The sequence below is a fragment of the Meles meles genome, chromosome 9 (genome assembly GCF_922984935.1).
Source record: "Meles meles chromosome 9, mMelMel3.1 paternal haplotype, whole genome shotgun sequence".
Classification (NCBI taxonomy): Eukaryota; Metazoa; Chordata; class Mammalia; order Carnivora; family Mustelidae; genus Meles; species Meles meles.
The window spans coordinates 87,164,387-87,192,262 of record NC_060074.1 but is presented as its reverse complement, the minus strand read 5'-3'; the positions used below and the strand labels follow the sequence as shown (position 1 = coordinate 87,192,262).

General features: G+C 39.7%; 1 long non-coding RNA gene across 4 annotated transcripts in view; it reads left to right on the top strand.

Moving 5' to 3' along the window:
• Positions 1–27,876, top strand: part of LOC123951114 — a 124,691-nt gene that overhangs the window by 46,453 nt on the left and 50,362 nt on the right. For 2 of the 4 annotated variants that reach the window (XR_006820344.1, XR_006820346.1), the window contains exon 5: positions 1,461–4,050. This is a non-coding gene — a long non-coding RNA (uncharacterized LOC123951114). Of the gene's footprint in view, positions 1–1,460; positions 4,051–8,739; positions 8,867–27,876 lie in introns of those variants that run through there. The other 2 variants (XR_006820345.1, XR_006820347.1) reach the window with 2 other exon arrangements.

Sequence of the window (27,876 nt, the reverse complement as noted above, 5' to 3'; positions counted from 1 at the left end):
AAAAGTAGTGACATTAAGAGTCATTTATGGTTTGTCTCCCTCCCAATCCCATCTTGTTTCATTTATTCTTCTCCTATCTCCTACCCCCCCATGTTGCTTCTCCATGTCCTCATATCAGGGAGATCATATGATAGTTGTCTTTCTCTGATTGACTTATTTCACTAAGCATGATACGCTCTAGTTCCATCCATGTCGTCGCAAATGGCAAGATTTCATTTCTTTTGATGGCTGCATAGTATTCCATTGTGTATATATACCACATCTTCTTTATCCATTCATCTGTTGATGGACATCTAGGTTCTTTCCACAGTCTGGCTATTGTAGACATTGCTGCTATAAACATTCGGGTACACGTGCCCCTTCGGATCACTATGTTTGTATCTTTAGGGTAAATACCCAGTAGTGCAATTGCTGGGTCATAGGGTAGTTCTATTTTCAACATTTTGAGGAACCTCCATGCTGTTGCTGCGGGGAGGTGGGATTGGGGGAGGGGGAGCGGGCTATGGACATTGGGGAGGGGAAGTGAACCATAAGAGACTATGGACTCTGAAAAACAACCTGAGGGTTTTGAAGGGTCAGGGGTGGGAGGTTGGGGCAACCTGAGGGTTTTGAAGGGTCAGGGGTGGGAGGTTGGGGGAACAGGTGGTGGGTAATGGAGAGGGCACGTTTTGCATGGAGCACTGGGTGTTGTGCAAAAAGAATGAATACTGTTACGCTGAAAAAATAAATAAAATGAGGAAAAAAAAAATTAAAATAAAAAAAAAATAATTATATGCAAAAAAAAAATTAAAAAAAAAATAAAAAAAGTAGTGACATATAATAACTACTTTAGTTAGAAAGAATTGTCATGTTTTGTTAAGTAGTGATCCTGGTAAGTGCATCTTATTTAAGAATCATGTTTGTAGCTCATGTAATGACTTTTAATTAGTTTGTTCCCAGTAAAGCAGTAGAAGTTATCCCTTGTAAGGAAAACAGCATCTTCTGAAATTGTTTTGGTGTCACATTTTTAAATTTATTTGGGTGCACATTTTTAGTTGGACATTTCTAGGTTAATTAAAAAAAACTCAAGAATTCTCAATAGGCTATTCAGTTTGGGGGAGCAGTGATTCCTTGACACCAAACTAAGTAATAAAAACTGTGCTTTGGAATTTATGCTCAAATACCGAATATGTTTGATAATAGTTTTTGATGCTCAAGCTGCTACGAAATGATTGCTATCCCCTCGCTGTGTCGTAATTTTTCCTAAGCCATGGAAACGGTGTTGTTTGTAAAGCTTGCATATTAGTATAATCTTAAGAGCATATTAATTGCCCAGGAGGTTTATGTATTTGTTCTGCACATGTGATTAAAGATCACGGCAACTTATACGGCATAATTTTAGAGATGGAGAAAATAACTATTGTAATACTTGCTACTCTCAGTTTCCTCTACAGCAATGCCCTTACACCTTTCTTTTTCAGGCATTTTGTAGCATCCTAAACAGAAGGATATTGAAGGGAGCTGATTCTGCTTTGATCCTTGTGCTTGTTGTCAAAGCGCTTGGGATTGAAGAGACTGTTGGCTACAATTGACTGTGACAATTAGGAGATGATCAGAGCCCTAGAGTGGAGCACTTAAAGGGTAATTTACATGTCAGTTTGTCGAATAAAAAAAAAAAAAGATATTCAGCTAAGATTTTTTTTTTTCTCCCTCAGAGCCTTGTAAACTGCAATTTGTGCTCTGGTAAGAAAAACCTGGCAGAGGAGTTAGGATAGCCATTACCATTTGAAAAGAAGCAATCATAAGGCCGCTGCTGAGCCCTTTGTCCACTAAAAATGCTGATTTGCAGGCAGTGAGTGAAAAAGTGGAACCATCACTAAATAAAACCTGGAGCTAGGTAACAACTCCCCGGCCCCCACCCTTGCTGCCTTTTTAAATGTTGGTTAAAGGTGTTTTTAAAAAACATATCTTACATCCGATACTTACTATCATTATAACATTGTTATTGGTCATGAATGTCCTTTCCTAAAAGAAATAATATAAAGGATGCATTGAGGAAGTGGTAGGTGGAACAGAGGCCAACAGTGAATTCAGAGGCTGATGCTGGCTATCAGTTGTATCTTACTCTGGTCCTTTGTACAGCATCACGATTTTCCACCAGTCAGTCCTTTACACTCCATTTTCCCCCTACTCTACCCTATCACTGTGCTCCCAGGTTTCCCATTTGTATTTATACTCTGATTTTAAAGTGGGAACTGTATTTCTAAACTTCACATATTTAACCTATTTGGGTGTACTTGGCTAAAAATATAAGGCACTTTCCATCATGATTTGCTATTCATATGTGGTCATCTGTATACTTTTCTCTTAGGTATCCATATACAGAAGTTTAAAAAAAAAAATAGCCAGAAAGCGAAAAGACAATTGCCAGTAAATATATGGAGATAGCAGTCACACATCATCTATTTGCCAAAAAGAATAAGAAAAATCAGTTATTTCAAGAATTTTTGAGTCCCCCCAGAAATCATTGATGATAATAATAATAAACATGTCGTTGCAAGCTTTTCATACGGAAACTTACCTAAAAAATAAGTTAGTGTATCAACACAACCATCCTGTCCAGAGAAACTCAGTGTGTATCTAATTCAGAGATACATGTTAACTTTCAATGGCAGATACATTTTATATTGCATTTTTTGGATACTTGGCTATGGTGACAGACATTTCCAGAAAGGCAGCAGGTTAGAAATGTCATTATCAACACCAGCTTTACTGATGAGAGCTAAGAGTTTGCATGGCCTCCAAAAGCCAGATTTTGCAGCACCCGGATACTGCGTGTTGGGTTTTCAGGCACCCTTCCATTAAAGACATTAACCCTTCCAGGTAAGAGGGCTCTATTTCTCTTCATTTATATCTAATACCTTAACAACAACAACATTTTTTTTCTCAAGGGATGCCTTATGAAAGGACTTTCTACTTGTGGAGGTTTCTGAAAATCACAATAGTCAGTGGGGAGATGGTGAGAGAAGTCAGTAATTCACAGATACTGACACCTCCTCTGACTGCTTTACAGAAAGGCCCCGAACTTCTTTATAAAGTTTTTTAACTCTAGTTTTCCTTGTGTGCTTGCCCCTCTTGCAAAGAAGAACACAAGAGCCAGGGAAAAAATAACAATGACTAGGTTAGTAAGTGCTAAGAGGATAATGAGACAGGGAGTCAGAGAAGGTCTGGGCTTCCTTAGCATGTGTCTGCAGAATGCAGGCAATGGTAAATCTGTATCAAAAATCAGGCACAGCAGGAGGTGTTCGTCTCCCAGGTAATGGGTAAATGATGAGCAGATGAGCCATCCTGGTATCGATTTAAGCATTTTGTTCCAGCCAGTCACAATTAACTTTGATTTGTTTTTACTTTCCTCTTATAGGTTTGCATTTAAAACACTCTTGGAGCACTAATTGTATAAAATTCTGGTAACTGCACATTCTCTTTTTAGAGAGGTAATGAGCAAATGAATGAAAAGGCAGGGATTATTTGCCATTCTAAGAGTGGGATTGTCAGAACATTTCTACTTGACTGAAATTGTTTTGGAAGGTGAGCTGGAACAAGAATCCTGCAAATAAAATGAAGTGACTCTGCATGTGGTTTTGGAATGTTTCTCTTCATCAAAGAATTCTGCAGAACCGCTCTGGGACTTAAGTTGATTTAGATTTTATTTATGAAAGAATAGTTAGGTGAATCCTATGAAAACATCTTAAAGTACGCATATTTGACTCTTAACAAGTAAGTAGCAGTTTTTTGAAGGCTCATTTGGAATTATTTGAAAAGAGTTTCCCTATTACTATCACAGTGTTTTTTCACTCTACAAATTGCCATGTTGTGACAAAATAAATTATTGAAATGCTTTGAAAAGTTTTTAGAAATGTGCCCAAGGAAACAATATGTAAATTGTTAAAGTTAATTCACATGTCAGTTTATTGAAATGTTGCCGCTACTGAAAACTCCAAGAACCTTTAGCACAACATTCCAGAACATTTGCAGTTTTATTTTAATGAGTAGCTCTTTCTTTGTATGTGCTTGGAGGTGGCAATAGAGTTGCCAGATATAGCAAATAAAAGTAAAGAATTCCTAGTTAAATTTGAATTTCTGATCAATAGTGAATATTTGTTCATATACACATGTCCCGTGTTCACATTTTATCAGGCAGCCCTAGGTGGCACTCTGATTGGGTAGAAATTGCAACGATGCATTGAATGGACAATCTAATTATTTATAAATTATTAATTGTCACTTATAAATCATCATACCTTTCACTGTCAGATTAGATAGGGCAATGAGCTTACCCCCTTCAAACAGAAGCCAAAAGGCTTTTTAACTCATTAATGCTGAGTTTAATTTCCCCCATCACGTTCCCTGCATAAGCCGTGACTCATCATTTCAAGTATATAGTAATTTCTGCCTGACTAATATAATGGAGACTTCAGAGGTGGTGGCAGAGGAGTCTGGCTTACCCATATTGCCAGGCTCTGCCTGGAGTGTTTCCTGGTTATGCGGATAGAGAACTGAATGAGGCATTGAGAATACGTATCATCACATTAAACGTTAGGGTTTCAACATTTGAATTTGGCAGAGGAACACAAACATTCAGTCTGTAACAATTTTTCCCTGTCTTGGCGCTTTTTATGGTCTGTCAGAAAGACTGTGCAGAAAAGCTTTAGGGTCCTGTTTCTCATCCTCTAGGCCCCCTTCCAGTTTCAGCAGTAGCTTCAGGAATGGTTCTTCACAAGCCCAGGCCTCCAGAGCATTGTTTGAGTCTTCCTGATTTCTGTCTCAGAGCCTTTTCCAGAACTGGAGAAGCCTGCTTAATGCTTCCTCAAGGTTGGCAAGGAAATGTGGGAGATAGTTAACACCATCAAGGGCAGCCCTCAACAGATGGAAGACAGGAGCTTGTGGACAAACATTTCAACCACTTACCGTTTAGACAGGTAGATCTGAGAAGCACTCAGCACGGTTATGTAGGTATCTATCTTATGCAGGGATCTTATGTAGATTGTTTGGATTTTCCACCAAGCCTACTTCATTCTGTACATTTTCTTCAGCCTGTTTCTAGGGGTAACCAACATGCATCCAATTCCTCAACTCAGGCTCTGATTTAGGGTAACTCCAACTAAGACACCCCGATGCTATCTTCTTCCCAGCACCATGGCCCTCTCCTTGCTCTGAGTCTGGATGCTTTGCTTCCTTTGGTTCCACCAAAGTTTACTTTTCTTAATATCGGAGGAAGACCATTCTGCTGATGTACCTGCTATTAAAACAGAGTCATATTGCTTAAAAAGCACATCATGCACATTCCCATCACCTAACCTCCATTACAATGAAAGCTACTTTTTATTTGAACACCCACTCCACGTGAGGGTACATGCTAAAGGATACATGAATAATGTTTTATTTAGTCCTCAACGTATCATCAAGAAAGAATCAATATTTCTATTTCACAGACGAAGAAATTGAGGCTCAGAAGGACTAAGGGATTTCCTTCAAGACCATGAAGCTAGTGAGTGGTAGGATAAGCATTGACTTCTGACCTGACTCCAAAACCCATTTTTTAAGCTACTATTCTGTAGAAACTACCATATAAAGCTCTTAGAAATTAATATTTCTTCATCAAATTCTAGTATGAACAGCTAAAGAGATGATTGGGTAGGGAGTAGGGACAAGAACTGGTTTATATCAAAGAAGGCAATTTCTTTCTTTCTTTTTTTTTTTTTTTAAAGCTCTTGCTTTTGGAGCACCTGGATGGCACAGTCAGTTAAGTCTCTGACTCTTGTTTTTGGCTTAGGTCATGATCTCAGGGTTGTGAGATCAAGTGCTACCTTGGGCTACGCATTCAGCCTGAAGAAAAAATAGGAAAATTTTGGTTACTAGATTTGGTCAAAGTTTGTGCTGTTGGTGACATTCCTGCAGTCTGCTTTATGGTTGTTTACGTGGTCAATCTCTCTCTCTTTTGGCTTTATCTGAAGGCAAGAAGGAAAGACCAAGATCATAGTTTTTTTGTTTTTTTTTTTTAATTAAAAAAAAAAAGACTGTATCTATTTATTTGAGAGAGGGAGGGAGAGAGAAAGAGGAGAGGGACAAGTATATTCTACACTGAGTGGGGATCATAACATGGGGCTCGATCCCATAACCCTGAGATCATGACCTGAGCTAAAATCAAGAGTCAGAAGCTACCCAGCTGTCTGTCACGATAATAAGTTTTGTTCATGAAATACAGTAGTGATAAATTTTTATTCACACACACACACAAAAGGCAAAAAAACGCTTCCTGTATCAACTTACAGTTGAGCAAAAATTTGAAGTTTTGGTTTTATTACGAGACCTGGAGCTCTATGAATCTATGTCTGTTCTGGCTACACATGGTAGGACTTGATAAATATACACTGAATGGATTAACTGGAGTTTTGTGGAATATAATTTAAATTGACTTCAGTAAGTTCAAACTTTTAGTGATCTGCTTTACTAAACAATTGACTTTAGCATCTTTTAAGATATGTTATTTGAAAAAGGTTAAAATTTTAACAGTCATATAATTTAAGACAGTGTCTGAAACAATGTAATAACATGGTTCTCAATGAAATATGGTGACTTCAGTTAATTTAAATCTACTGGAGGCAAAGAGAAGTGGCAAGATTTCATCTGTAGGCACATGATTAATGATTAGAGCTGTGTGGGCATGCGAGAGTTCAGTGGTCAAATAGGGTAAACATGTGCCTTTGTGGAGACAGGGAGAGGCTACGCAGAACAGCCACAACTGTTCTCCATTTAGGAAAGGGTGAAAGAGATACTAGTCCTCCTTTACAACCTAGGTTGGGAGGAATTGTTCCTTGACAGCGTTCCTCTGCCTGACTCTCCCAATCTTCTCAAAGTTAACATATTTCATAAATATTAAAATTTTGACCTTCTTACAAACTGGCTGCATTTTGGGTTCAGTTCTATAAACCTATCATCTTTATCCTATTGTATCCCTTGATGTAGAGGTAGGGGTTTACCCATGCAAATCTTCCTGACTTTCTATTGGTAGAATTTCAAATTCTCTTCAAATTGCCATGCAGTGAGGAATCCAACTGTATGGCAGTTTCTAAAAACTTCATGAGGTTGTTAGCTTAGAACAAGAGAAGGGGGTATTCGTAGCAATTTCTGTGTGTGTTTGTCACTGTTTCTTGTGGCAACTATAGTAACCGGTAGGCCCTCAAGAGTGAAAGTGGAGATTACCACCATCTCAGAGCCATCTCCACTGGCAGCATTAGCTATACCAATGAAAAATAACATACTCGATCTTCCCATAGTACTAATGGAAGCTATTTAACAAGCAAAAGTAGGTTTTGTCTATTAGATTGCAGACTATAAAAGAGAAGTCTAGTGTTCTGCCATTCAACATGTGGGGAATACTTTCAGATTCCATAGAAACTAAAGGAACCTCAACATGTGTACAAATGTCTAAAAGTCTATTCAATTATATATTGAGCATATAATTCTACTCAAGTATATATTTTATATAAATTATGTAACATTATGGTATGTATAATGTTTTATATAAAATATATAATTTTATGTAATAATTATATAATAATATAAAAATTTTTAAAGTAAGCCCTAGGCCCAAAGTGGGGATTGAACTCATGACTCCAAGATCAAGAATTGCATGCTCTACTGACTGAGCTATCCAGGTGATCCCAAAGGATAATTTTGAAGCTTTTGTATAGCACAACCAAACTTCTCCTTGCCTACAGGTTAAGTTATTTTGATTGGCTGAATTGTAGTGGATTATTTAAAATGTAAGTAGCAGAAAATAATATGTTTAGTTATGTACCAATTACTATATCTAAACGCTAATTAAGATTAAGATATATGAGGGGCGCCTAGGTGGCTCAGTTGGCTAATTGTCTGCCTTTGGCTCAGATCATGATCCCAGGGTCCTGGGATCAAGCCCCGTGTTGGGCTCCCTGCTCAGTGGGGAGTCTGTTTCTCCCTCTTCCTCTGCACCCTTCCTGCTTGTGTGCTTTCTCTATTTCTCTCTTTCAAATAAGTAAATAATATCTTTAAAAAAAAAGATTAGGATATAGGGGTGCCTGGGTTGCTCAGTGGGTTAAAGCCTCTGCCTTTGGCTCAGGTCATGATCCCACCGTCCTGGGATTGAACCCCACATCGGGCTCTCTGCTTGGCAGGAGCCCTGCTTCCTCCTCTCTCTCTCTGTCTGTCTCTCTGTCTACTTGTGATCTCTGTCAAATAAATGGATAAAATCTTAAAAAAAAAAAAAGATTAGGATATATGAATCAGTGCAGCTAAATGTGAATAAACAAATATTAGATAATTGACCCAGGTAGAAAAATTAGACTCATATACACCTTTATGTAAGTAATGTTCACAGTGGGAAACACACTCCATCCAGAATATTTCTTAGACCAAACTTAGGAAAGTCCAGAGCATCTTGTCTCAAAGTGCCTAAAGCCATATCTGACATTCAGTATCTCTATATTTAAATTGTTCTTAGTTTAATAGCACCCAACCGATGTAAAGGTGTTAGATAATATCATAGATGGTAAAGCTGTATATAGGAACTAAGAACTATTCAGCATCATCATTGGGTAGACATTTGTGAATTTTACTGATGGAAGCTTTCCCTTCTCTGTACTATGCCAAACATTATTTGCTTCAGAACTTTTTGATCCTTGGAATATAAACGTCTGACAAACCCATATCCTTTCACAGCAAAAAGAAACATATTTTCTTCTTACACATCTACTACCTATAATGGGTGGCAGAGTTGGGACCACTCCAGAAGTTAGGAATAGAAGTGACGAGCCATGGACCTCCACCAGCTACTATGCAGATACCAGTGAGTATTTGGGGAAGTAGCCTAATTGGCTTGTGGGATCACCATGCTTTCTCACCTTTAAACTTAGGACTCAGGAAAATTGCTTCAACTTTGTTAAGTAAAGATGACTTTACTTGGGAATATTGGCTGTTCTATTTAGAAGATGCAAAGAAGATAATAGTGGACTGTAATGAACTTCAAGCTCTAAAAAGCTCGGACCTTTCACTACCTTGCAAGTCAGTGTTGACTTTGATGTAGGAAAGCTCTCTAGTTCTTCCTTAAATGAGTGATACGTTGCATGGTTAGGATTACAAAGTGAGTGTTTTGTCCCTGGATTTCTCCGGTCTCGAGGCCAGATCAACATCCATGGTCCCTATATTTAAGGTATTCTTTGATTAACAGCATCCTTACATAACTTCTGCTTGTCACCAGGGACTGATATATTATCAGGTTAACTTATTGACTAATAGCTTAGTTAGCTTAAAGAGCTGCTGACTTTATAGCTAGGCAACCATTTAGGAACTGGCAGAATCTAGTTTATTAATTTTATTGTCATTATACAATGATTTTCTAAGTGTGATATTCTCTGAACTCTGTATTTATAATATAATACTTAGAGTACTTAGCAAATAGGTGGCCAATAACAGTCCACCGTCACTAAACACTGCAAGATTTGCAAACAAAATGGTCTGGTAGAATAAAGCAGACCTCAGGAAATACAATTTCCCAGCAATCTAGTTAGGTGAAGTTGCATAGTTCTATTACTTCTCAGATCTCCTTTCCCTAATATTTTAAATAAATAGAAACAAATGATCTCTTATTTATTTCCCTAGTTCTATGTCCTATGCATTTGCTGAATGATTATTAAGAACATCATGACATCATATATATAGGATATATTTTCATATTTCTTGACTGTTTCAAAGTTTGATTAGTTTAATTTAGGCTGAGTACTAACATCTTCTGCAGAACTCTAAGAGTACCTTAAGCTTATGACTAGAACTTTTGTTTTTATGAAAAATAGAAAAAAATAAGGATTTATAAATGTTTTGGCTTTCTTCACATGTGTGAAAAATCCAGCAGTAAAAATGAGTACTTGCTTCATTTTGAGAAGGGTACAAAGGGTTTTGTTAGTTTCAAGATGATAACAGGGTGTGGACTCATAGGATGTAGGTCTACAGATTTGTGTTTGGTACACTGCCAGAAACTACAGGGTTGAAAGAACATGTCGATTTATGTATATTCTCAAGATTTTGTTATCTAGTCTTCGCTGGCTTGACCATTTGCTGTGATTCATATTCTATTTCTAATTCTTAACTTCAGACTAATACTTAGAATAAAAATATGATTGACTCAATGTTAGCTGTGGAATTCATAGGTTATGAATATAGATGACAAGAAGGGTAAAACATCAGGAAAAGTTAATTTGTCTGACCAAAACTCAGAAAAAAATTAACTTCAATGTCATGTATTATTTGAACATACTTGGAAAACATACTCATTCATAAGGTCTGAAAATGAGTTCCGAATTTGTTATTTTAAATTATTCAACTATTGGGACGCCTGGGTGGCTCAGTTGGTTAAGCAGCTGCCTTCGGCTCAGGTCATGATCCCGGCATCCTGGGATCGAGTCCCACATCGGGCTCCTTGCTCAGCAGGGAGCCTGCTTCTCCCTCTGACTCTGCCTGTGATCCCTCTCTCTCTCTCTCTCTGACAAAAAAAAAAAAAAAAAAAAAAAAAAAAAATTTAAATTATTCAACTATTAACTTTAATGTTTCAGACCCATAGCTTCTTCCTTGTTTTATAGTCACTGTATCTTTGAAGTGGGTCACTTTTGTCAGTATTTCACCTGGGATGGCAAGTTTAATATTACTGATGGTGTCAATAAGCTAAGATTTGATTATTCTGATATCTTCAATTGAGCAGAGTTTATCATGTTATTAATAATGTTTTTTGGCACTTTAATGCTGTAGATTATCTTTTTATAAGCCCATATCCTATGCATATTGTGCCTTTCCATGTTGTTATAATTGATACTACTTATCATTATAATGTATCAATAATGCAATAAATAGTATTAATACCATGCTCAGCATTTGTAATTTCCAGAGATTCAAATACCTAAGGGGCCAAAAGAAGGAATAAAGGAGCCACTCTAGACTCTAGATAGAAAACATTCAAAAATTGATTTGATATCAAATTTAAGGAAAAAATATGCCAATTAAAAATGCAGTTTTTAGGATCCAGTTCAGCATTTGTTACTTAATAGCATTTGTCATTTTCCAATTTTTCACATGTAGCAAATTAATTGCAAATCATTTTGCTCTTCCAAATGCCTTTGTGTTTTGTGTTTCTTTTTTCATTTTCTTTTGGATAACATTTGAAAAGAAAATAAGACTACAACAGTCACTGATTACAGTCAGGATGGAAGACAGTTGTAAGACCGAGGAACAGGTGGGGCATGGATGATGGGAATATTCACGTTTTGTGCCACCATTTTGTAGCTGCTCAAAAAAAAATTTTTTTTTCAGCAAATGGTGGATATTGTGTCTTTACAAAAAATGGTTCTGTACTGGATCCATCTGCGAAGTATAAACATGTCATCAGCACTCATTTTCCATCTCCAAAAAACATTCCCCATGTCCATATTTGATTTTCAAGTGCATCTGTGCACTGGTGGAAACCCTCCCAACATGCTGCCACACAATTGCAAAACCCACACATTTCTGTCTTTGAATCAAGCTTTCACAAGAGCCTGGCCTCCTCTGGGTATAAGCTTGTTTCGAGTTGCAAAGGTCTGCTGGGTGACCCCGATAAAAGGAGCTTCAATGTCCGTGGTAAGGTGAAATTATTCCTTTTAAGGAGAGGATTTCGTTCATGTAATTTCTTCTACTTTGTTCCAAAACTTTTTTTTTCTTTGCATCTTAGAATTTCTCTTTTCCTGCCTACACTACACTCCCCTAATTATTAACATTATGCTGTTGAGTTTCTCAATGACTAAACTCACGTTGAAGAAAGAGAGTTAGTTTGGTTATTCTGAAAGTTTAAGCAGAAAAAGGGAGTTCATCTCAGAAAGTTGAAAGGCAAGCATCCTGAATTCTCTCTGAGTCCCTACCATTATTGATAATCACATAACCTGAAAGAATTTCAAACATCACTGGAAAAATTTAATCTCTCCATAAACACACATCCAGAAGGGAAGTCCTTGGTAAAAAAAGGAAATTTTCTTTTACCTCATTATTTTCCCTACGCAGAGCTGGAGTTACCTTCGCTATAGAGCAGTAGAATGAACCTTGCCTGTCATTTTTAATCAGGTTGTTTTAGGTAATTTTTGTTATGCCCCTCATTACTGAATTGTTTATCAATAGGTGCAGCAAGTGTCACTAGCTTTTCTCATCAAACCAGGTCTGACAAAGCAGCGCAGTGCATGGGAAAGAGGCAGCTAGGTGAAACTAATGCCATAGATGTTTGATTCATTAGGAGCTTATTGTTAACGGGGATGTCTGATTGTAAAGGCTCAGTCAAGCAAAAGAGTGCAGAGTAATCAGTCGGATTTATAGTTTGCAGGGCTCAGAAAAAAATCAACATAAACCTTTGGATATAGCAGAAACAGAAAAATCCCCTTTGGGCAGCCCTAACCTGGAACCAGCCAAATAAGGTCATGCTACACGAAGGTTTCCTGTTAGGTGATGGGAGATAGAGGCGGATTAGAGCCATATGGCATGGCCTATCATACCTTCTGACTTAAGATAACAAAGCCAAGCTTTGTGCTTAGCTGTTTTTGACTGACATCATCAATTTTATTTTATGTTGGTCACCTCCGGTAACAGGAAAAAATGGCCTAGGGTTGATAACACATGCTTTTTTTTGTTGTTTTTTTCTTTTAGTATTAAGATGCCTAGAAGCTAGTTTTGTGCTGTTAAAAATTTCAAAGAATTAGTAGCTTACTCTTCTATCACCCATCCTCCAGCAACTGCCAGCCCCCCTCCCCCTTGTTTTCAGTTTGTACCTTGCAAATGAGAGGCAGCCTTATTCAGAACCAGATGTAAGGCTCCTAGAGAATGAGCATAAGCTGGTGTACTTTAAGCCTAATGGGAAGTTTTATATGCAAGGGCCTTGAACTGATTAGTATAATTCCCTCTTTAATACAGCTGTCCCTCCAGATTAAGGTAAACCAAATGTTGCAATCAGAGATTAGTGTACCTTGCCAGTTATTAACATCCCCGGTGCTCAGCAAGCACGTCAGACGCTAATGCTGTGTATTTATTTGCCATTTCCCCACTGTAACTTGAACTTCTGCACCTGTCAAAGCATTCCAGTGAAGAGAGGGGCATTATTGGAAAGCAAGAGTTTTATACCTGTACACCTGTTTTGTTTTGTCACAGCTTAGATTTTCTTTTAGCCTGCCAAGACTGCCAGGTGCTTTAATCTGCTACTCTCCTGGTTTTGTAAAGAAAGACTTTGTGTGCTAAATTGCATTTGTTACTTTCATATGCTTTCTTCTATGCAACTGGAGAGCTGCTCACCTAAACTGATGGTGTGCGGGCACGCTCGAGGGCGCGCCTGCCCGTGTGCCTGTGTTTTCTCTTGCCCAAGAGGTAAAGGGTGAGGTTTCTTAGAAAACACACCTATGTCCCCTGTGCTCCTCAGCTTCTGCAGTGTCTTAAATCACAAGGTGGGTCTCACAGCTGTAGTATATTTGGCAGGATATCCTGCCTTCTTGCAGCCCAGATGTCAAGAAAGACAAAGTCCTGGCTATCTCAGAAAGATCTGGCTCTGCTTCTTTCCCTCCCCAGCCCCCATCCAGGGCCTGCTTGGACTTGAGGGCTGAACATACATAATAAGCACGCTGGAGAAGTTTGGGGCCGTCCCTCCGGTTGTGTTTTCGGTAACTGGTCCAGTTTGGGTGTTCGCCGATCCTTTTCATCAGCGTGGCAGATGGGCCAGCAAGTAAGGGGAAAATAATGGCAAGTTTGATGAAGAGGCCTTACATTTGTGGAGTAAAGTGTCTTTGTGATTTTTATCAGCACTGTTTATTACTCAGAGACTGAGAATGAAGAGGTGCTTTTTCTGAAAAAGGCAGAGCTTGCTACAGAACCACTAGGGTCATCTCAGGGTCTGTTTTTCCCTCCCTCCCCCATATGTGGGATTAAAGCATGTAGGTCTGCCTGACGGAGTGATCACCTGATGCCAACAGCACTGGGGTACTACCAGCTCCCCCTACATTCTGCCACCGGCGGGAAGGAGCCACAGTGTCCCAGTCCGCCCCCGACACCGGAAGCAGCCACAGGTCAGGGTTGGCATCCGTGCTGGGGGCGCATTTCCGTCCCTTGCCCTTCTTCTCCCGGGCTCCATCTTGGTGTCTGCACGTTGATTGCCTGGTGCAGAGTTTCTACATATTATAGCTTAGTTGCAGATTTTTAAAAAAGACAAAAATATGTTCCTATCTTAGGAATTATGTCTTGCAGCCTACTAAATATGCTAATGCAACACTAAGCAGGGATAAAGTTCTTGCCATACCCCCCAACAGTTGCGTGGAACCCGCTGCCAAGTGATTGTTAATTGTGAAGCACAAGCAGGCTTTGCAATCCATCTTAATTGTCATACTTACTTCAGGTTTCGTGATAAGGCTCGATGTTCTGTTTAAAGTGACAATGTTGACAAGGGGAAAGGGTGTGGGCCTGAGCCTGTGGCTCTGAAGGGGTTGCGTGCTCTGACCTGCCCAAGGTTGATACCGACGGTCTGCGAGGGGATTTCAGTTGTCATGGGGTCCCCAGGCGGTTGAATGGAGAGACTGTCTGTCCTGCTTTTTCCTGTTAGGATCCTGACACGTGGAGCATTGATGAACTCAGCACAACGTTGAATGGGAGCTTTTTGGCAGCTGAGACACTGGGGCTAAGCTGCAGGTCAGAGATAACACCAGTGCGGATCTCCTCCTGCACAGTTACTAGCGTGCTTTCTTCCCTCCTGAGTGCAGGAAATGGCTCATGTTAAATACGTTCACTTTTCAGTTTTCCTTTCTTCTAAAATGGAGCTTGACAGATTGGACTTTTCAGCTCCCCCTTTTTTTCACCACCTCTGCTTTCTACCTCAGAAATACTCTTCAGGAAGCAGGAGTTAATCTTGGTGAGGAAACGATAAGGTGATGCTTGATTTTTCAGGGGAAAGCAGAAGGATATGGCCGCCTCGTTGCTGCACATAAACTTGTAACTCCCCACTTTTGAGGCTTTTCCCTTCCCATCTCTTCAGTACAGACCAGAAGGGGCGCAGAGTGGAGAGCTCCCTACCTCAGACAGGTGGAGGGTCTGCTTCTTGGCATCATGGAGCGTTAGATACTAAGAAGGACACATCTGGGAGGCAATGCTGACGTTTAAAGAGGGGCCTCTCCAGCACCTGTGTGGCCCTGCTGCCCACGGGCCCATTGCTGCTACCACCAAAACAGTTCTGCGTTGTTTGACATGTAGCTGAGTTGTTGCAGGTTCCCAAGTCGTGGGAAACGAAGAGAAACCGGCGCAAGGGTTACTTTGGTCATCTTTTGCCAGCCGTATTGAGAGAAGTGAGGCAGAAAAAAGTTCTGGCTCCTTTTAGTACCTGCCCGTAAATGTGGGCCGTCCAAGCTCCATTTAAAGAAAAGTTATTTGAAACGGATCTCTGTGTGGTATTGAGGAGTGACTGCGAAACTAGTAAGTTGAAACTGCCCCCAAACCAGGTCAGGTTCTGACTTGGGGTGTAAGTACAGGACTTCAGTGATGTCTGAAGGCTGCCTTTTCTCTCTGTTGAGAACTTGATGCCCTTTGAAGCAACAGGGATACATGCGAGAAGGTGTGTATGTGTGAGTGCATGGGCACATAGAGGGGATGAGGTAGGAAAAGGAAGACAGGGTGGAGAGAAGGGCTTGGGGATAGGGAAAGGTTTCTGGTCAAGGTTCAGTACATATCAGAAAACAAAAGGGTTGTGGGTAGAAGTGAGAGTAGCAGTTCAGCCCTAGGGCTAACACCCTGGGACAAGCAGGGTGACATTGCCCTTTGATCTGTCACCTCTTACCAATTCCGTGCACCCATTCTGTCTCAGGAGGGCAGAGGGTAAAGCTGAGAGGGATGGAGAGAGAGTACGAGTGAGTGATCTGCATGAGAGTCAGATATGATGTGTCAATAACCCTGAAGAGAATGATTCAGGTTTGGAACTCTATCCGAATTTGCTCTGATGCGAAGTCATGATGCAGGCCTTCCGTAATAAGACAGTTTTCCTGTCTTCCTTATCCAATGGTGCTATGTAGCCTTCATCTGTCTTGAAGTGACTGGGGCTGGGTTACTCCTGGACTTATTCTCCATATACCTCTCTGACTACTGCTGGTGGGGGACTCCCTAGGAGTTTTGAACTTCTTCAAATTGAACTTTAGAGAGAGTAGTCAGGACTGAACAGCCTCCCAAAGGACCCCAAAGAAACAGAGGGTGTGGAGTGTTCAGGGTAGTCACTGACACATAGTAGGTGCTGGGGTAAATCCTCGCTATTCCTCTATGAAGAATGAAGCCAGTCGAATTTGTTGTTAAATACTCTTTGGCTGCGTTTTCAGCTGTAGCACTGCCTGAGGAAATTGGAGAGCTTAGAAGGGGCTCCCGTCCTAAAGGAAAGGTTTAGATTTGGTTGTGCTTTGTATCTGCTTGGTCCAGATCCAATGTGAAGGTTTGAATTGACATGAAACATTCTAATCCTAGACATATGTGGTCAATTGTCCTAAGGTCGAAGGTAGACAACTACCTATACAATGTGATTTCCAGAGCCAGGGAAATCCCATGTGTCCTCCAGCTAGCTCCCCAATTAACCATAGCACCTGCCAACGTGCTGGTATTTCTGCTGGTAGGGTGATGCCTCTGAGTAAACACGTTTTCTTGATAAATTTCTTTTTGTTGCAATTATGATCCTTGAGAGACGCCACCTTTTATTATGTGGATAATGTTGATTTCTTATTTACTATTCCTGTGACAACTGGAAAGTGAGAAGCCGGACACAAATAGCAGTTTTGTGAAGACCAACACAACTCCTCCGCTTCAGGAAGGGTCAAGGAAGTTACACTACGTTAGGGTTTGTATTCCTCCAGATAGTTTTGGATCAAGATATGGAGCTAGGAGGAGTGCTTCTAGTCAGCTTCGTGGAGCAAAAAAGAGCTTAATTTGGAGTCCTTTCTTTCTTTTTGACAAGACCTTCCATTTCTGATCACCCTAGGAGAGAGACGGCTTAATCCCATATCGTCTTGGGCTATCCAGAATCCTTGGCCTGGAGGATGGTAGGTGAGCCATCCTCGAGCTTCTCCTACTCCAGAGGGTACGTTCACACGTTGGACACTTCCATGGGCATACCTTGATTGTGGTACAAGAGGCTTTGTATTTCAACATTAATTTGAAACAGGTCTCCTTGTCCTGACATCCTTCTGGGTCCTCTTGGGAAGGGCCACTCCTTTTCCTCTGTTCCTTTTCTCCCATCTTCACATCTCATCAGTCTGTGAGAGTTGCTGCCTTAAATGATGTCCTAATTATAGGAGCTTTTTCTTTTTCACACAGTTTGTGTGCCTTTACCCTTTCTCTAGGAGCCTTCCTCCCTGTAAGAATGTGTATGTGCATGTGTATATGTTGTATGTGTAGGTTTAGGCACACACACACGTGTGTACAATTATTATTTAGTAAGAAATAAGCCCATTCTATGTGTTCTGCAATAGATTTAGGTAAGTGGTTGTTTTAAACAATGAAGACTCTTAAGTCACAAATATGCATTCCCTCCTTTGCCCATGTAATCTTAATTCTTTAAGTTTTCTTCATCTAGCATCTGATTTTTACCCTTGGCTTTTTCCCCTCGGTTTTAAAAGTATATGTATTTTTATTGTTATTATTATTTCTGACTGCACTTGTTCTAAATACTTACTGTAGAATGTTTGGAAATTACAGGCAAGAATAAACTCACCCAAAATTTTACAATCTAGAGTTATCCGTTGTTATAATTTGGTTGTATCTTTCTACCTATTGGCTTCATGGGTTTAGGTATTGAGAATGCCTGGTCACTCTATAATTTTTAAATTGTTTTTCTCTTTCCTTTTCAGACTTTCAACTCTCTAAGCTCTCCTTATTCCTTTTATATTGATGGGTCCCAAGTGGGACTGATATAGTACTTTAGTATCTAAAGCTAGATCTGACTTGTATTCTGGGAAGGTTAGCTCACAGCCTCTACATACTATATTTTGAACTTCTTAATATGCATTTTCCTGCTCTGAATCAGTGATTTATTTTTTGATCTTTGTTAATACTTCTTTTCAAGCTTGAAACAAAAGAAATTATCTAAAAATAACCAAAGACTGTTATCCAGGACTTTAAAGTAGTGTGAGCCAATAGGTTGACACCTTTGATCCTTAGGTAAAAAGTTACAGTTCTTTTGTTGGCTTTCTGCAAAAGGAGGAAGTGGGGGCAAATCACACAGTTGATGCTATTTTATTCATGAAGGAACCAACTTTTGACAGCTAGTAAACAAGTTTCAACATTTTTCTGGGTAAAGAAGCTCACTTATTTAACATTTATTTATTGAAGTAACCTCTGTTATGTGACAGGCACTGTCCTAGGCATGGAGATTCAGCAGCAAATAAAACAGACAAAATTCACCTTTGTGGGAGCTTACTAAGAAATAAAGTAGATGAACTTTTTACTTTCTATTTCAATTTCCACTTAAAGTAATAGTACTTCAGTTTCTAAATTCTGAGTTAGTTTTGAAGCAGGTGGGGAAAAAGCTCTATTATTACAATATTTCTATGTCAGATAACGTCTTTCCTTCCAGAAATATCTTTTACTCATTGCTCTCCATGTTCGTTTTTCAGTAGACAAAAGGCCAACAAATGCAGTCAAAGATCAATTTTGATGAATTAAAATAAATATCCTTCATTTTAATATATGTTTTATTGAGGAGGGAGATTAAAAAAAACAAAACCCAACCAAACAGGAGGGGTAAGAGTGGATATGTTCTTTTGAACAGCTATTTTGAGGAGTAAATATGGGAGGCAAAATTAGGAGCGGTCCTTCACTTTCAGATAGAGATGAATACTTAAACGTATTTGAGATTATGGTTTTGCCATGTAGTTAACTGGAACGGTAATAAAAAAATAACTACTAGCTAGGCAGAGAAATAATCCATGAGGCAGAAAGACATAGGCCAACATTTTTTTAATTGGATTGTGTAATCCAAGGAGGCTCTACTAGAGGTAAGTCACTGAAGATACAAAGAAGTATGTAGAAACTAAGAAACAGAGCAGACAATAGTTATCTCATCAAGAGACAGGGATTATACCGATAGAATTGGACAAGGTGGTCTTTTTTTTAAAATTTTTTAAAAGATTTTATTTATTTATTTGACAGAGAGAGATCATAAGTAAGCAGAGAGGCAGGCAGAGAGAGAGAGGAGGAAGCAGGCTCCCCACTGAGCAGAGAACCTGATGTGGGGCTCCATCCCAGGACCCTGAAATCATGAGATCATGACCTGAGCTGAAGGCAGAGGCCTTAACCGACGGAGCCACCCAGGCACTCCCCCCCCCTTTTTTTAAATCAGAATTCAGGGTCTGCCATACATGTAGATCATGGAAATATCGAGAGTTAAATGGATGCTCCGTGAGAACTTACCCTGGATTCTTGAGTTTGTGTGTAAGAATGGAGTCTTTGTTACTTTTTTTAGAGGTTGATGAAAAAAGTATGTGCTATAACTCAACCAGGGAAAAAAGAGTGTGTATGGGGGACAAGAACTTGCACAGTTAAATAACTCAATCTGTGGAAAAGAATATAGCTGCTGACGAGTGACTGAAGACACAGACGGTCAGCTGGAAGGGTTGACCAAATTATTCACAAATGCTGGAAAATTCAGAAGGAAAAAGGAGAGGAAGGAAGAAAGGAAGGACAGAAGGGTGAACAAAGACAAAGAATACAGATGAACAGACAAAAACTACGCTGGGGATATATTGGGGCATAATTATTATGGAGCTTTAATACTAGCTCATCAGTAGGGAAAAATGACATTCTTCCAGTAGGGTTGTATGATTTATATCTGTAATTACTGGCATGTGGGATAATAGAGGGACAAAGTTCAGGACGTTATGTTTACTAGAAACTATAGGAAATCCTTGTCAGATTAAGTGATGCTTTGTGAAGAAAGAGGTAGAGACTCCAAGTTTATCTTTTAATCGTTTTTACCCCACTTTTAGCATGATGTCTTTAGTTTTTTAAAAAAGTAAGCCACAACTGATCCTTAGATTAGTTTCAAATCCACATTCTTTACTTCTGTTTCTCCACTAGACTTTGTCATGTTGCAAAGCCCATCAAGATCTACCTACTCACTGAAGGGTTTTCTTCTCTTGTGAGATGAGATACAATACTATTCATAAATCTATAGAGATATGTGTGTTTTTTATTATTTACTATGGCCATGAGTAATGTCTTTCTTAACATGTAAGACAGCAGACATAGTGTCTTCACATTTAGAAAATGTGTACAAGACACACAGCATCCATGCTTTGTCCAATAAACATTAATTGATGTAGATGAGAGAGCACATGTCACTAACAAGAACCTCCTGCCTGACTCTGGGTCTTCAGAGGCCTGAAGATTTCTGTGAGCTGGAATGATGCCCCATTGTAATTCCTTCTGTTTAGGTTATATGAAGAGATAGTTTTCTGTTTCTGAATTCCTGGTGAATTTAGCATGATATATGCATTACTTGTATTGAACAGGAAGGTTTACCAATTCAGAAAATGCAAAAATTATTTAAAATATAGACTGTGTACTATAGTACACAGTATTTGTGCATAATGAGCGATGTGGAATTTTAAAATAGATGAAAAGCTGTCATTTCTGCTTTAAGAAGAATCAATGTATTTGGGAAAAAATGAAAATCCTTAAAATTGTTTATTTTATGTTCACCTTCATTCATCAATAAATATTCATAAAATACCTACTAAATAGAAAGATCAAGAAAGTACCACTATATTCTCTGAGAACTTTTTTTTTAAAAGATTTTATTTTTTTATTTATTTGACAGACAGAGATCACAAGTAGACAGAGAGAGAGGGGGAAGCAGGCTCCCCGCCGAGCAGAGAGCCCGATGTGGGACTCGATCCAAGGACCCTGGGATCATGACCTGAGCAGAAGGCAGAGGCTTTCACCCACTGAGCCACCCAGGCGCCCCTGTTCTCTGAGAACTTTTAATCTGATGGTTAAAGGCAACCACAGTATAAAGTAGACTGATTTTTCCCAGAAAGCCGAAGAATGCTGAAATGAAAATAACAAAAATATTGAGTACCAGGAGAGTCCTTACTATGTGTCAGGGGCTATGTGATATATTTTAGGTGTGTTATCTCAATCCTTAGGACTCTGAGTTATAGGTACTCTTATGTCACTCCTTGCCCCACATACACTTTCCAGATGAATCTGCAGAGATCTATACATATTAATGAGTTACCCAGGGGCTCGCAGCTTAGCCGAGGCAGAGGTGGCCCTGTGAACTGAGAATCTGACTCCTGAGCCTGAGACATCAACCATTATACTCCACTGCCTCCTAGGGGATGAGAGAGAGAGAGAGATCACCTCTGATTGGGGAGGGGTCAACAATGGGTTCTTGGAAAGAGGTCTCTTGATCTAGGTCTTAAAAGATTGACTGGACTGTTCGGCAGGTGGAGCTAAGGAGAAGGGGAGTCTGTTTGGAACAGTTATGGGTGGGGGGAGAGGGAGCCGAGCTCAGGGTGGGTAACACAGATCTTGGTGGGCTGTTGGGAATATGTTGCATTGGGAAGTAGGCCTGGGGAGGGGGGCTTTGGAGGGGCTGGAGGGTCTGAAAAAGAGAGGAAGGCCAAAGGATCTTGTCTCAATTCTATAGAGCTAAGTATAAAATAGAGTAAAAGATTTACAATAAAAATGGAAACAATGGATATTAATAAGGCATTATCATTAGGAGAAGAGTTTAATCAGCAAAATCTTAGAGGAGCTGGATATTAAACTAGGGTTTGAAACTGATGTAAATGGAGTAGAAAAGCTTGCCAGCAATCTAGAATAATGTGATTCAAGTAGGACACTAGAACATAAGGAAAGCTGATAAAAGTCCATTTTTCATGTGTTCAAGGACCACTGAGGGACAAATTTGGTTAAGTGACTCTCTACCTTTCATACCTAGAAGAAAGGGACTAATATTCCTCCCAAACATCTCCATCTGTTATGACTTACCATCTACTCTGCTGTTCAAGTGAAAAAAAAAAAAAAAAAAAAAAAGACAATTTTTTTTTTTTTAAATCCCTTTTCTTGTTTTTACTCTCAAATATATCTTGAATCTGCCCTTCTTGGATCCTTCCTTAGCCTTTGTGGGGTTTGGAAGTCTCAGTCAGATCGAGTCACTTCCTTGTCTGATATCCTCCAAAGGCTGTCTGTTGCATTTAGAACACATTCCAAGCTCCAAGTCCTTCACATTTCCAGACTTACTTTATTTTGCTTTTCATTATGCTTCAAGCTTCTTGCTTCCTTTCTGTTCCTTGGAATCACCAAGCTCGTTCTCACTCTAGGGCATTTTACTCTTTTTTCTGTTTTTGTTTTTGTTTTTTGACTACCTCTTCTAACAGAATATCAGCTCAAATATCTTAATCTTTGAGAGTCCTCAGACAACCAGCCTGAAATGCTATAACCATGACTATTTTCTTCCCTCACTTGTTAAGAAGGTCACTATTTTCAAATTAGTCTGTGTGTCTCCATCCAATTTTATTTTCTTTGTAGTTCTTATAATTTCTTATAATTTCCCGAAGTTATTTAAGACAATCTCTATCTTTGTCTGTTTCTCTCCAAGAGAATTTTGGCTTCAGAGAACGGGACTGGCTTTGTCTTCTCCAGTGCTACAAACTCAGTGCCTAGCAAAGTGCTTTGAATGTAGTAGGTGCTCAATAAATACTTGTTAAATGGATGAAGAATGAATGAAAAGAATGGGAATGAGGATGGCTTGAGTAATGGGGAGAAGCTTATGTTTTATCCAGTAAGTGAGGTAGATTGTGGACTAAATTATGTGGCTATATTTTCTAATTATGTTCCATTTCAACAGTTGACCAAGTCGCTTTCTTCTTTGCATACCAGCTAACCGAGGGTGGTTAGGTAGACGAAAAGTGTTTTGTGTTGTGGGGTGGGTGGGTGAAGGGGACAAGCCTGAGATTTAAAAGGAGAAGAAAATTGTGTTAGTAAATCCACAGGGTGGGTGAGAGCTCAACCAGAATGCTCTTTGGAATCCAGGCAATTCAGTGACAGTAACACTCTCATACAAGTGTTAGGGAGGTCAGAAGAGATGAGTGTGTGACATGTGCAATCACTCTTGATGTGTTTGGTGTTTCAACAGTATTTCATGGTGACATTTACATTTGAATGGGAAATGACCTCCTTGTTCCCAGTTCCATTTCTAGTCAATATAGGATTGCTCCTACAACAAATATTGGTATGTTTTGTCCAGTAGAGATCTCCAGTATCTTAACAGATGGGGTTTACAAGTTTATTTTCTGATAGAAATAGTGACTTCAAGACGAGAAGGAGGTTGTAGGAACTACTTATTTTTACTTTTTAAAGTAAATACCTTCCTGGCAAATAAGCAAGTATGTAAGCAAGCAGACTCAACAGCTTTCTGGGAAGGAGTCGGCCGCTGCAGGTATGGGAGAATTCCTTTGGCCAGCCTTTGCCTCCCTGTGCTTTTCTCACACTTGTGTTGGCACAGTTGGTGGAGTTTATTATTAGTGGTGTGTCCTACAAGCTATTCATTCATGGACTATGGCCCCGGGAGAGGAATCTTTGTGTGAAATAAGAGCGTCATCGTTTTTGTTTTTTTGTTTTTTTCATTGGCTTAGGGGGCATCTCGCATAATGGAAGAACATCCTTAAATAGAAAGATCTCGATTCAGGAAAATTAAAAAAAAAAAAAAAGAAAGAAAAGAAAAGAAAGAAAAGGTGAGACGAGAGAGATGTTCTTAGTGGAATCAGCTTGGAACTGAAAAATGAAGATTTTGTTTCGTGCAATGCTAGTTGCCTTGCCAGTCTCAAGCTGGCACTGTGGGCTTGCTGTAGCTGCTGAGTCTGAGCTGAGGAGAGGAGACAGTTTGCTTCGGTTTCATTGCTCAGCCTCACCATGCGTCTCAATATGTTTTTGATTTCGTATTTTAAAAATAAGGTGAATGATCTCAAAAGGAAATCATTGCAGGCGATTTTATTCTTTGCTTTTTCTAATGGACAATTAAAAAGCAATCCTGGTCCTATTCCAGGGATTTTCTCATTTCTTAGTACAACTGTAATTTAGGCATGTATAATAGTGCAATGGTATTATTAGATATTATCATGTTTATTTTATTCATGAACATGTGTGACACACCTTATTTGTATTCTTTTTGAGGAAATGTCCTGGAATGGGTTTTTGTCCCAGCTCCTTTTTGTGCCTGTAAGAAGGTGTGTGTTGGAATTTCTGTTCCTAGGAATAAGAATAGTACTTCTTTTGGTGGGGGGGAAGCATAATGATTTTGAGCTTTGAGGAGTTTCAATGGGTTATTGTTGCTTGTTTCTTTCTTTCTTTTTTTTTTTTTTTTATACAAGGCTCCAGACCACCAAGTCCTACCGTGACGCACACTTCCTACCTGCAATGGCAGATATTTATATTTCAAATTAAATAAAAATTATAATTAATTTTCTTCTGAAAGTTTGGAATTTTGTTTTTTTAAGATCTATGAGGCAATTGGAGATACCCCAGGCTATCACAAAACCAGGGCTGGGAATCACTGCTTTAGTGATTAGCACTTTGTAAGCCTTCAAAAAATATTAAAACCAGGATAGATTGTCTAATTTCTTGTGGGTGGATTCACTTTAGTATAATGTAACGTGTTAACAAATGCTCAGAGAGGAGGTTGTGGATCCAGAAAGATGGCTTTTGTAGAAGGCTTTTATCCAAATTAATTCAAAGAATAACAGGAACAGTTGTGTATTGGGGCAGAAGGAATAAGGTGACTCAATTAAATGATAGAGAAATCTCCAGGAAAAAATTGTCTCATGTCAACCCAATACTAACAATGAAATTCTCATTACTGAAATCGATAATCCTGTAATAAATGCATAATAACTTCAAAAAGGATTCTTTTATTAAGTATTTTTTGTATGATTGGCTATGCACCAAATATTGAAATCAAATACTACTTTGCTTTACTTTAAGAATGGTAAAATTCCCTACCATGTCTCTAAAGAGAATCTTAAATGAGAAGCTTCAAAAGAGTAATTTGCAAATAAATTCACCTGCTGAATTTGCGCCCGAAACTCCTATATTTACCTAATTCATTTTTGGCTTTTGCTTAGCTCTAGCCATGGTGACACTGTGAGAAGTGAATGTCAAGTTCTCCTGGGTTGCTGGAATGTTTGCACAAGGCAGCAGTGAAGAAGTAAGGGCAGTGCAAGCCCCAAGGTTTGGGTCCCACTTGGTTGGGAGTCTTGGGGGTGTTGGTCTTCTGCAAAGCTTGAAGAACCAGTGTGTGGTCTGGCTAGGCTGTTGCCACTTTGTGGATCTGGGAAGACAGTTCAGTCCTTCTCCACATTCGGAGCTGGGCATAGAGCACTCGGTAGCTCTGGATAGGCAGAGTTCAGGATCTGTGTCCTTGATACCAAAACCGAGCTCAGCTGTGTAGCTTCTGAGATAGATTAAGGACATTTTCATAGTGTTCACCGATACACAACTGTATCTGCAGTTTGAGAAGAAACTTGAGTAACTTAGGAAACATTCTGGGAGAGAATATGCTGCCCTGAGAACACTTCTGTTTTTTTGGCAGTGGCGTCTGTTTTGAGCTTCCTGAACTTTTTTTGCCTGGTGTTCTGCAGGGAATTTTGTATTCCAAAAGATAGGCCAGGCTGCCTTCCGGGGTCTGAAACCTCTAGAAGGTGCTCGGATAGAATAGAGACTTCCCAGCCTGTTTTCAGGAGATAATTTCCCCTCACCTGGTGGTGGGTTTGTGTCTGGTTAACATTACAGTTGTTCTGCATATATTTTCCCTAGAACGTCTCCTGTGCAATCAGGGTCGTTACTTCCTTTAAAAGAGGATATCCAGGGGCACCTGGGTGGATCAGTGGGTTAAAGCCTCTGCCTTCGGCTCAGGTCATGATCCCAGGGTCCTGGGATCGAGCCCCGCATCGAGCCCGGCATCGGGCTCTCTGCTCCTCAGGGAGCCTGCTTCCTCCTCTCTCTCTGCCTGCCTCTCTGCCTAGTTGTGATTTCTCTCTGTCAAATAAATAAAATATATAAAAAAAAGAGGATATCCATCATATCTCAATAAACCTAAAAAGAGTGAGAGTGCGGGAGAGGGGTAACTGATATTATTTGGAAAAGGATTGCTCTCATTTTTACCTTTCTCTATCTCTACTGGCTTGACCTATAACACTAAGACAAGGGAGGAGACGCCTCATAGCCATAAAGATGCTGTGGTCCTGAAGGTGCCGGCCTTGGTACACTTACCCTTTGTTCATTTTTTTCTTACAGTGGTTAAATCTTTTTTCATGTAGTTTACCTCTTAGCTCTCTTAATTTTGCCTTTATATTGCGTATGTTATGGTTTGCTTGGAATGCAAAATATGCTTCAAACTTGAGAGAGAGTGACACTAAGTAAGTTCATGAACTATAATGCCTTCTTTCCTCTTCCAGAATTATGTAGAAGGGAGTGATGGAACTTTTTGGATTGGTCCCATTCTGCTTTGGGCTACTGTGGCTTTCAGTGTGCGATTCAGTTCATTGGCACCAGATGCCGAAGGAACTAAGGTCAAGGGTGTGAGCCTCACTTGGACCAGGTGGCAACGTACTTTTCCAACAGGTTGTGTGGTGATTCAGTCTGGACACGGTAGAAGTGCTGGCCTGAAAGGGGGCTGGTGAACATGTGAGTGATTGGGTGAAAAGCCAGCCCCATTCCCGGAAGAGCAAAGCCGGAGCCCTACTGTCATTTTTCCAACTGGAGAGAATGTACCACTTAAAATGTGAGCTTGTTACTCAACCTCCCTGTGTCTCTGTGTCCTCATCTGGAGAATGGAGATAAGATTTGCTCCCTTTCTACCTCACCAGGATCTGAGAAGATTAGATAATGGCTGTAAAGTCCTTCTACAAAGGTATGAGCATTATCATAAACAAGGAGATTAGTCAACAAATAAAGAAAAAATTTTCTTAAAGGACCTCCCAAAGTGTATTGCCTAATCATTTTTGATTCAGTATCAGTAGTTTGCAGTCTCCCCCCTTTTGAGTTTGGTTTAGCTGCGAAAAGTTAGGTGTGAATGTTTGACCTTTCTAGTTGTTTAGAAGGTGAAAAAATTGTTTGATAGCGAAATTTTCTATTAATCAAAACAAAGTGGGCTTTGAATCCGACACAGGTTTTGTTTGAAGAAGGAGGTGAAGGCGAACCTCTCTAGGAACATATGTGCCACTGAGGAATATTTGCATGCATTTGATCTGCAAGCACGCTTTGGTGATTTTCATAGTCTACCTTGGAGTTTAAGTTGTAGCCATCGCTCAGGGGCACCGTCCCCTCTCTCCAGCTTTATTATGGCACACAGCGACAACTTCATTTTTAGCATTAAAAAAAAAATCCTCTTCACTTAATTCAGACAGTGACCTGCAGGCCTCATTCTGACTGAAGGAGCCATTCAGAATACTTGCAGACAAAAGCAGGGCTTTTTCCTAGCAACCAGATCAAAGCCAAATCTCCCAGAATAGCTCCCTCCCAGGTTTTCTTTGGCGCATAGGTTCACAAGGCTCGTGGTATCCAGTTCAAACTACTCTTTCAAACTGAAATGGAAAGGAAAACTCCTGAGGAATTTTCGCAGACTCTGAAAACTGGCGAGCGTTGCGAGGGCACTTAATCTCGGGAGAACACGGTGGTCATTTGGAGCATCCCTAACTTTGTTATCGCCGCATCTGCATGAACATTCTGTCGGACTTCCACAGAATGAGGTCTCTGTTTCCTTTCTGCCAGTACCTAATATCAGCT